The following is an 11,383-nucleotide window of genomic DNA, read 5'->3' as shown; positions in this document are numbered from 1 at the left end:
TGGATTTTTAACGTAGCTTGAATAATTTTTCAGTCATATTGCTACGATGTCTGCAGTGTGGCAGTTTATAGTGATGTCTAGCACTGGGGCATCATGCTGCAAACATGTAGTATGATGTTGCACCCAGTCACATTATCCTGACACCAGGCCGACCAGTCCTAACACTAAACCTCTTAATGCTGAGCGCCAAGCGAGGTAGCTGTTAATACCATTTTTGTAAGTCTTTGGTATGACTTGGCTGGGGTTTGAACCCATGACCTCCCGCTTCTGAGGCGGACGCTCTAACCACTAGGACACCGGAGTGGTCAGAATGAAATTGTAACAATTACAATGGAAGCAATTTGTATTATGCTTGTTGGGGCATTCCTCACTGATGGCTGTCAGTGACATCATCATGGGAATGTGTAACAGCCACATTTTGTAAGAACAAGGTGTAGTTGGTGAACAATACAGACACTTTTCTGCCATTTCCACTGGCATCATCTCATATGATATTATTTAAAAAAACTTCCTACAACATACTCACAACATATAAAACCTATATGCAAATCTGATGAAAGCTGCTTGTGTTTCTGAAACACATATTCCATACTGGTGGCAAGAATGTCCAAATCTACATTACAAAAATGAAAACATTACCATCCATCTAGGAGTTGCAAATGTATGAAATCCTCTTGTTGGGTAGTTTTACTAACAGGCTTTACAGCAGGGCCTTCCATTAGATTTAAATGTGGCAGGTAAGTTGACAAAGTAGGGTGGGGGGTTGGGGGGACCTACCCCAATGGGGATAATTCATTTTTTTTTAAAGTAGCATGGTGTAAAGTAAAAGTAGATGGGCTGATAATGAATCCACTGAATTTACAGACTAAAGGTTCAGACATTTGTTTTTAAGAGAAAAATGAAAGAAGGAAACAATACAACAGATATTTTAATATGACTTTAATGTTTATTTTCTAGATTTAATTAAGATTATGAATCAGAATCAGTCTCCAACTCCACTGTAAAGTTTATCTATTACTTCTTCTGCTCAGGCACCTGCAAATTAAAACAAAATTGTAATGCTTAAATAAAGTCATATCATCTCAGCACTAGTTACATATGCAGAAGTCATGTTAATCAGCATTATAAAAATGTATGAAATTTTCTTCACTGCACTTGTGGCTTCCCTTACTATCGTTAAGCCATGATACAAGATAACTTTGCACTTACTTGTCATTTCTGGCAAGTGGATGGTGCAATCAATTTGCACAAAGATGAATTTATTTCATCCAAATATTTCATGTGAATAAAAATTCCAAATGGAGGCACTTGTCCGATCAGACAAGATATATGCATATTGTAGTTAGCTGGACTCTAGCTCTGATAGTCCTGGGCAATAGGATAAGCTGATTTTGTTATCAGTTTAGAAATGCATCCGCTTTGCAAATACTATGCTTTAAAAGACGAAACTGAATCCAATATTGATGAAATAAGAGTCATTTGGATTACCTTGTTTTTTATCATTCTGCGTTGGTTGGGTGCATATTTGAGGGTCTCTGATATGGTCTCTTCCATTCCATTTGCCTTTGCTTTGCCATTAGTTTTCAAGCAGGCTTCTGCAAGAGTAATACAATGTTTTAAAATAAGTTTCACAACAAAGGATGCATTGCATTTTTCTAATTGCCAGCAATAATCAATGGAATATTTTTAAAACATGTACTTTGAAATGTGTCTCAAGTTACTTTATCAATTCATTTAAAAATCTCTGGCAAGTCACATGAAAAACACAATTTAAATCAAGCCATACTTACTTATCAAAACCTGACATATCACAAGCTCTTGAAATGCTTTTTTCCCTTTACGTCCCTTTGGACTATACTCTGGCCAGTCTTTTTGTTTTAAGCTTTTTCATCATCCTGCAGACACTATCCCCAATTGTAAACCTGCCAAGGGACCTCAAGTAGCATATCTGAAAATAATAATAATAATAATATTACTATTTTTTGATTTTGATATTATTATTAGTAGTAGTATTTCATGATCGATGTGACAAAATATGCTTGTATATAGTTATTTTTTGCCATGGTTTTGCAAGCAAATTTAATTTCTCTAACTTGAAAAAAATTTGATAACATTAACTATGCAACACAATGTACTAATAGCAATTATAAACCAAATTAACCACCGTGAATCTATTAACTTCATAAATGACATTCACTCAAGGATTGAATTAAAGTAGCCACATAATATGTAATAGTGTATATGTAGTAAAATACCTGTTACATGTTCATCTCTAAACATGTTTTGGCCTACATCCGTAAGACAAAACAGCCGACCACTACATGTTCACCCCACCCCCAAAAATAATTATACAGGCACTGCAGAACTTGCATAATGCATATTGAGGTTCACAACAGCAAATAAAGGTTATAACAGTTTTTTTTAAATAGAAAATAAAGCCCCAATTTACCATCTTCTTGGAGAGTTTGGGATTCTCCTCCAACCTCTGGCAAAGGCCCTCTAGTTCCTCCACTGAATCACATGGCATTGCAAGAATTTCTTCTCTATATTCTGTGTCTGGGCCTTGTGTATGAACTTGGAGGGCCAGCTGCTCCAACAAATTCTCAATATTTGTGTCCAGTTTCATAAGTACATTGAACTGGAAATCTGTAACAGATTTGTGATGAAATTAGTTTTGAAAGATCAAGATCATTATTATAAACTCCTTAAAAAGATCTGTACAGTGAACATGGGTTTAACAATGAAATATATTTATGAAATGAAATACATGGTTTTTGTACAGTTTATATGAAAACTTTTCCCTATAATCCTTTATTTTTTTATTCCCTGGATATGTTGTTTCACTGCTGGTGTCTGTAAAGTCTGCATTCAATGTAGATGGTTTAGGCGTCTGACTTACACAAGACAATGGTATACATCAGAAAGAAAAATAAAAAAACCAATGGAATGATGAACAGTCGACACATCAATGAAAAACAATTCATTGTTTATTTGCACAAATAAGTCTTGAACAGTATGTTTTATGACCTATAATTTAATTAATTAACATCTCACAATGTTCTGAAATAACAGTACCTAAGCTACAAGAGCTTGTGCTTTCATGTCATAATCTTCCATTTTGCAAACAAATTTTGATGTTGAATCAATGTATATGACCTTAGCATTGAACACTAACATTCAAAATGTCTACAAGATGACAAGACTATTATCAACTGAAGTGACAACAAACCAATGAGTTTTACGTGCATTGAACATAAGCATTTTTAAATGCTACAAAATGTGTTTTTAGTGTATGGCCACAAATTACCCAACATTTTGTCAAACATAAAACACTTCTACTACCTTAGATGAGAATTAAATTCATAAATACAGTGTATAATTGACCTACTCGTATTTAGAGAGCTGTAAATGAAATAAGAGATTATATAAAAGTCAACACCTGTAGTATTTGTTTCATTATTCTATAATGTACATTTTTTTCCATCCTCAATACTTACTACTTGCAGAGGAACTGGCAGAGAGAAATCTTTATATTCTCCACTCCAGAGTGGATGGGGATGGTGATGGTGTTGTCCTTCTGGATGCAGCTAAGAGTATAAAGATTATCACTACTCCTTAATTGCAGTAAAAAAGAAACAAAGAAATCAGACTGGATTTTTTGGCATGTAAACAAAATGCATACTGGTTGCAATGACCACTGTATATAAAGCAGTGATACAATATATCACAAAATGCATTCTTTTTTAACAAAACATCTAATCTCATATATACAGCATCATGAGTAAGTAAGTACTCTTAAACACATCTTATTAAACTGACAGAAAAATGATGAAATTTATACATACTTTTGATAAAGAATTTCCAATTGTGGCATGGTATAAAAGCAATTGATAAAAAATAAAAAGAGACCAGATAAACTAAATAGAACATACCAGCAGGATAAGAGGAAATCTTGGAGTCTGCAAAATACTCTCCATTTCAGGAGGTTTTGGATGAGATGGCTGACCAGAAAGGTTTCCACTTGAGATTTTCATCTTTAAATAATCATCCTAGAGTGCACCAAAGTCATGTGAACTTGATCCAATTCCAACATTACTGCTGCTTGAGTGCTTAGATCCAGTATTGCCTTCACTAACTGATGTTATTAATACCTCTCTCTCATCAGCATAATTTCCATCATTTTTCAAAACTCCCATTGTAAAACCTCTGCTGAAGAAACTAACACTACACCATAAGGATTTAAAGAACTACTGCCCGGTTTCTAATCTCCAAATCATATAAAAAATCTTACAAAAGGTTGTTCAATCCCAGCTTGCATCTTGTCTGAATTCAAACAGTCTTTTTAGCAATGTACAATCTGCATATCGCCCTTGCCACAGGACACAAATTGTGTCTGCAAATAGATTACATTCCAGCCCAGTTGATCTATGTTGTGGTGTTGCACAGGGGTCTGTTCTTGGACCTGTTCTCTACACTCTATACACTCAGCTGCTCTCAAGTGTCATAGATCATCATCCAGTGTCTCACCAATTGTACACTGACGACACCCAAATATACAAATCTAGCCACCCAACTGAAGTTGATGCTACCATCCAAGGTGTAGAGATGTGCATTTCTGATGTGAAATCATGGATGACTTGTAATAAGCTGCAGATGAATGATGATAAAACTGAGGCCATTCTGATTATAACACAAAGACTTTCTCATTCACATAAAGACTTTCTCATTCACATCCTTTACCTCACACAATAAATATCAGCAACACCAACATTAAATTCACACAATCAGTACAAAACCTAGGTGTTACTCTGGACAGTACTCTCACATTGCACCAACATGTCATGAACATATGCAAGGCTGCATATCTTGAGCTGAGACGCATCAGCTCCATTCTCAGATATCTTTCAGTTGATGCCACTAAAACACTTGTGTGTTCATTACTACTTTCAAGACTGTACTATGGTAACTCAATTCTGTCTGGTTCATCTTAATATCTACTGCAGAGACTTCAAAAAGTTCAAAACATAGCTGCTTGGATCATACTTAGAGTACCACAATCAGAGCACACCTCCCCGCTGCTCTGTACCCAACACTGGCTATCCATTCGATCCAGAATCAAACACAACATTAGTTCTCTGTGCTACGTTTCACTGACAGACTCTAGTCCAACATACCTATCCGACCTCACCTATGTGTACACACAAGCAAGATACTTACACTCCTCTTCCGACAATCATATACTCATTATTCTCACTATGAAAACAAAGTCACATGGACAGCATTCTTTTGCATACCAGGGCCCAGCAACATGGAATGAATTGCCCACTGAACTTAGACACAAAGACGCAGTGATCCCATTCAAGAGTGCTCTCAAAACTACTTATTCTGACTACAAAAACAAACTTAATGACTTAATAATGTTAACTACCTTAAATATTCTCAGCATGTTTTTTATGTTTTCTAATTTCATGGTGTTTGTTTTTGTAATCATATCATTGTGTATGTTTTTATGTTGTCTAATGTTGCAAAGCGCTTAGAGCTTCTAAAGATTAGGCGCTATACAAAGTCCTCATTATTATTATTATTATATTTAGCTTGGATGAATATTTTTTAAATCAGTGGACATAAATAAAAAATGGGATTTTGTTTAATGATCATAAAAGTATGTTGGACACCATCCATGATGTACAATGCTGTCTGACATTTCTACGCACCTAAGGTTTCCATCTCAAATATTAAAGCAAAATGCATACCGAATTTGACAGATTGACGAAAATAAAAAAAAGCAATGCTTACCATTTGAAAAGAGGCAATTGTCACTAGAATATTCTATTCAAAATGATATTAATTTTGGACACAGGGGATACCACCCCCATGTTTTCCTGACTCGTGATATGTCGGCCTATTCTGTGCACAGCTTTAAAAGATGTAATGTTTATCCATCGAGCTATAGAAATGAAATACATTTACTGTAGACTGTTTCTGTCAGCAGTTAAGTTGAGTAATTAGGTCAGGTTTATAGCTAGTTTACAAAATTCAATGTAGAATGCCAATAAATGACAAGATATATTTTTGCAAACTAAAGTGATCTTGAAAAAAGATTACTAAAGTTTAACATTTTATAAAAAAATAAGCTATTATGTGGAAAAGAAACAACAATGAAATAGGATGCAATGTGTTTACGTCTAGTTTTGGAAGGTACCGTCTCTAAGGTACCGTCATAATTGTACCGTAGTTTAATGGGTGGAAAGGCCATTGAAAGGTAAGGGCAGTGCGGAGACCATCGAGTATGTTCCAGAATAGCTGAATCTTTGTAGATACATAGATCCATTCGTAACTTCAGTCCGCAAGCGAAACACTACTTCGTATCCCAATCCTGACTCAGGTCCGAAGTAGACAAATCCTGTTCTAGCTAAAACATACGAAGAAGGTAATCCTTCCCTATCCGTAGGCCATTTTTGAAACGTGTCCAATCGACGGGCACAATCACAATAGTCAGGTAAGAAGAAAATGGTAGGGTTTGAACTTGGAGTTATCACTGGATTTCTCACTCGATTCTTGCTGTGGCGAAGTCATCCTTCTGGTGGGTGGCTATCCTCTTACAACCAATGTTTTATACCGACATGTCCATACGGCAAAGTAAAGTGGGTGGGAAGCCGCACTCGCTTCTGCTACACGATTTGATAGACTTTTTCCAAGGGTCGACTGACGATGTGGTGTGTGGGTAAACGTACAATCTTGTTGGGTTGATAGGTGGTCACTTTCTCTAGACTGCAAGGCTTCTTTCAATACGCCAAAGTTGAACACTCGACTGGTACGATAATTCAGAGTAAGTCCTTTCACTTTACACTTCGTGTGCACTTCTCCTTGTTTGTCCCAGTATTCGTAGCCGTAATTTTTGGGACCGCCACTGACGAAACTTAGAATCTTGTCATCGGGGTGCTCGTCTGTCCAGGCTCCTAAACGGTCTCCTTCGATGTCAGGGTGCTGTTGACTCGGGTGATCGATATAAATGCAACTGTCCATGTCAAAGTACAAGACACGTTCCCCTAACAGTTCTAAAGCTTCGTACAATTTTAAGCGAGCATGAGCTGTCATGTAAGCTGCAATGATGACATTTCCAAAGGGGTCATCTTCTTCAAAGTTCAGATCTTCTTCGTAATTCACCAAGATCAAATCCTCACGAACGACGTCCACGTGTTTCATGAATTTGGCTTTGTCGTGAATCATCTGAAAGTAGCGGGAAGGTTCGGTCAAATACTCCATCTTGGGTAAACACGGTCATTGTGCCATTTTACCCCACAAGCAATTTAACATCACTTTGGCAAACGATCGCCTGCCTTCGTTTTTCTCAATGTGATCTTAAGTAATGCCTTCTTGTGCCCAGAATTTCTCTCTGAATGTCTTTTGGTCTTCGGGAGTGTGACACCAGGACAGATAGCCACTGGCTTCTTGCTCAGTTTCAAAAAGGCATCCACGTAGTCAGCGAAAATGCCTTTCTGCGTGGGGTCACCCTTGTGGAATTATTGTGTCTTGGGAAAGTGGCAAATTTCGTACACTTCTAACAGTTGGTATCCCATGTTCAGAGCTTTGAACAATTCTACGCTGACCCATGTCCCCGTCAAGGCCCGTTCTTCCTGGGTGTGATGACAAGGTTGATCTTGGTTGCACGTTTCAGCACAAGTACGGCACAAAGGAAACATAAGTTTGCCTTGGCAATGGCGAGGTAAGACGGGATGGTATAGGTTCGTGGGAGGCAAAACTTTGCACTTGATCAAGCCTTCGTATTGTCGAATGTTTTTTAGGTCGATGTGTTCGGTGAACAATTGTGGGTGCCCTGCAGGAAAGCAACAATATTTGCACACGTAGGGATACAGTGAACACACGTCCAAGTATTTGATTTCTTCTCCTTTCTCTTCGTCAGCTTGGTACAGCAAACAGGTGGCATTGGTCCTTCCTCCGTACAAACTATCACTTGGGTTCAGGGGGTCCATGAACTGGTAACTTTCCATGAGGCGTTTAAACTCGGGATCGGTGTTCAAACGGTGATTGTATTTGTGTTCCCACAATTCCACCACTTGGTATCCTTCCTGTTCTAACTTTAGGCGTCGCTGACAAATGGCCTGGTACAAGTCTTCCATGGTTTGTTGTAAGAACTGATTTTTAGTGCCGCGGTCAGGGTAACAGACGGGACATCCGTGAAATAAGCAACCGTTAAACTCATACATGATCTTGGGGTTTTCTAAGTCCCAGCCATCGACCGAATGCATTCCGATGATCTTTTACGCCCTGTCCGTTGCGGGCATGCTGAATCCATTTGTCTTCTTTGTCGCACAAGTAATGCAACCAGCATGGGGCTTTGACCGAGTATTGACGTTTGACATAGTTGGTCATTTGAGGACTGATGACAGCCACAGTGTTTTCAAGCATGAATCGTTGTCGGTAGACTAAGGAACACGCTTTGGCAATGGTGCAAGCCTCTTTTAAATGATCAACCCCTCCGTGTTCCATGAACAGTTCTCGAAATTTTCCACAGCATCGCCGTAAAATGTCCACGTCGGAACGACGATACTTTAGCATTTCTTCCTGAAAGTCGAAAGGGTCGGAGGCGTGAGCCTGGTACCAAGCGTAGAAAGTTTCTCGTTCGGTACGCATGTTGTCAGGGTCGTAATAGTGAGCCTGAGGCAAATGGGGTAGAACGGCGTGTTGATTGGCTTCTGTATTGAAAAAGTGTGGAAAGTACCCTTTAGCCATTTCTGTCATTCCAAACATTTTAGGCATTTGACTCAAAGGCATGGCTAAGTAGCTCATCGAATCTTTAAACTGCACTTGTCCCACTTGCATGAAAATGATTTTGGCTCCGTTCAAAGTGATTTTAGGACGCTCGATGCCATGTTCCGTATAACATCTCAAAAGAAACTGTCCATCGTATCCGGAGAAATTGTGAGCCATCACCGTGGCATGGTGATGACATTCTCCATAATAATGTTCGATGTCCTCTTGGCTCCACGTCTTGTCGATGGGGTCTAAGACCCATTGTGTGAAATCGGCTAGTGTGTTCGGTCCTTGAAAGATTTTTTCACGCCCTCCAGGAATCTTACTGTAGTGAGGGCAATAACTCAAGATAGGTTCTTGAATCACTTCTCGCACGCTCGATGAGCCACGCAGAAATTAGGAATGTGAATACCGGTCTCTTGCATGCATTCGTAATCGAAAAAGATGAAATTGCCTTTCTTCTTCTTGTGACCATCCTCTTTCTCTGGTTGGGATTGGTAATTTTGCATGTAGCATTGGTGTTCCAAGTCCACGATGCAGTGACAAATGTGACATTTTTTCTTTCCTGAACATACGTGTGCCTTGGTACTGTTGATACATAGACCTTGTCCACACATTGGGCACAATCTCAGGAGTTGACAAGCACATTTCTTCTGTGAACCTTGCATCTTCAGATGTTGTTGGTAACAGGCAGGGCTGACAAATGTGCGCAGACAAGCAGGACAATGCACTGGTTCTTGCCCTTCGCTCAGACAGGGTTGAGAGGCCAAACATCCTGAGCATTTCGATCCACAATGTTTGTGTTGCTCTCGATTATTATAACCATCATAAGTCACATTTCTCACAGTAATATTTGTATCCCAGGAATCCAGTGATAGTGGTAATGGTATCGAAATGGTCATCATGATGATAGAGGTGAATCCATCCTTAAAGTCTTTTCCTCGAAACAACAGAGACCCGCGCACTTCTTGAGGGTGCACTTTCAAGGTGTATCGTGGAGCCAGGGCATCTTGCAATTTTTGCATCTCAGGATTGCCACAGGATGTGTCTTTGGACAGGCATGCTTGTTGTAACAGAAGTTCTGCTTCATTTCGTTGTTTGGCTCGGTTCGATTTTCGAATGTTCTCCCAGGCTCTTTTCCATTCTACCGTGTCGTTCTTGTCGGCATAAGTTCATCCCACCACGATGGCTCGGGCTAAACACATGTGGTCTTGAAAATTGTTAATTTGGACAAGACTTGTTTTGGTAATGCGAAGGTTGTTGACCAATAAGGTCTTTCTGCATTGTCCGGTCCCTTGAGGAGGAGAGACGTGGGTCATGTCCAGTGTGGCTTTTCCATCGGTGATGTCAAACTGGTCATTAGATTGTTGCACGTGTTGAATCTTGTCCATGACTTTGGAAGTGGTCAATTCTGCAGGGCTGCTAAACTCGATCCAAACAGGGGATTTCAAGCCGTCATGTTGTATGGAAAGTCTCAAACGATCATCTTCTTTGGGTTGACATTGTCGCTTGAGTGTGGTGAGCAAAGAATCCCACATGTCGGTGATGAACCCTTCTGCTTTCTCTAACAGTACATCAGACTTGAAATCTTTAAACTTCACTGTGTATTTGTAAGCCGTAGTTCTAAATTTTCTAGAGGGACGCTTTTCCGTCTCTCGAATGTCATAGTACTTTTAAGGGTTGACGAAGGGTGGTAAACTTTGTTTAGAGGGTTTGGATTCTGGTTCACTCATGTCCTCTTCAAAATCACTGGCATGAATTTGTGCCAAGACTTCAGCCCTGGTACGAGGCGATAGATCACGTTTCTGCCTCTTACTTTCTTCTTCTTTCTTCTCAAATGAATTGGATCATTTCATCTCGATAGCAAAAAGTCAAATGACTAAAGTTTAAACACCATGGACTAATTTATAGTCATAGCAGACCAGCGTATATAAAGGGTATGTGTCTTGTCCTTTCACTATTCATTTCACTCTCAAACTGAGCACAACGATGGAAGAGACTACCAAGATCGAACGTTTCATCAGAGCTTTGCGAGGGTTCATTAGAAAATTCTCTTCAGACCAGCCAAGGGACTACTCTCCTTCCTTTCAAGATAAAAGTCAAGATACTTGCTATATCTGTCAGAAGAAAGGGCATTGGTCTTCAGAGTGTCCAGACCGTCAAAAAAGAAAAAAAAGGGGTTAGAAGAGACAAAAGTCAAGATACCTGTTATTATTGTCAAGAAAAAGGACATTGGTCACCAGACTGCCCAAAAAAGAAACAAGAGGAGTCAGAAGAAGAGAGGGATTCTTCAGAGGAAGAGGAAGAAGAAGAGGAAGAAAACAGACAGGTGAAGAAAAAGAAACAGGAGAAGAAAAGAAGGGAAGAAAGTGAGGAGGAAGAAGAGGAAAAGACTATGACGGTGAAGAAATTAAAAAAACAGAGAGTGAACAATGAGACAGAGTAAGTCTATGAACTTTTTAAAGTGCTCTGTTGTGAATTGTGAATTGTAAATATTTATAAAAGAATAAATTAATTATAAAAGGTAAGTGTCTTTGGGTTTTGATTTTAAAATAAGAACCTACACTCACGCACACTCATACACAGACAGGTATTATTGGGTAAAATG

At 38.9% G+C, this 11,383-nt stretch overlaps 1 long non-coding RNA gene across 2 annotated transcripts; it reads right to left on the bottom strand.

Moving 5' to 3' along the window:
- Nucleotides 1–417: 417 nt before the first annotated feature.
- On the bottom strand, nucleotides 418–8,227 carry LOC149787261 (uncharacterized). 2 transcript variants are annotated; one of them, XR_016425137.1, is made up of 5 exons: nucleotides 3,933–8,227; nucleotides 3,498–3,587; nucleotides 2,450–2,646; nucleotides 1,489–1,948; nucleotides 418–1,035 (listed from the first exon to the last, which is right to left on the bottom strand). It is a non-coding gene; the product is annotated as an uncharacterized LOC149787261 (long non-coding RNA). The 2 variants fall into 2 exon arrangements; XR_016425136.1 differs by having other exon boundaries at nucleotides 449–1,035; nucleotides 1,489–1,595; nucleotides 1,791–1,948; nucleotides 2,450–3,587; nucleotides 3,933–6,504.
- Nucleotides 8,228–11,383: the final 3,156 nt, after the last annotated feature.

The sequence above is a fragment of the Sinohyriopsis cumingii genome, chromosome 12, assembly GCF_028554795.1.
Source record: "Sinohyriopsis cumingii isolate HCF-2022 chromosome 12, ASM2855479v2, whole genome shotgun sequence".
NCBI lineage: Eukaryota > Metazoa > Mollusca > Bivalvia > Unionida > Unionidae > Sinohyriopsis > Sinohyriopsis cumingii.
The sequence above is the reverse complement of the archived record's forward strand: the minus strand, read 5'-3'. Positions and strand labels throughout refer to the sequence as shown.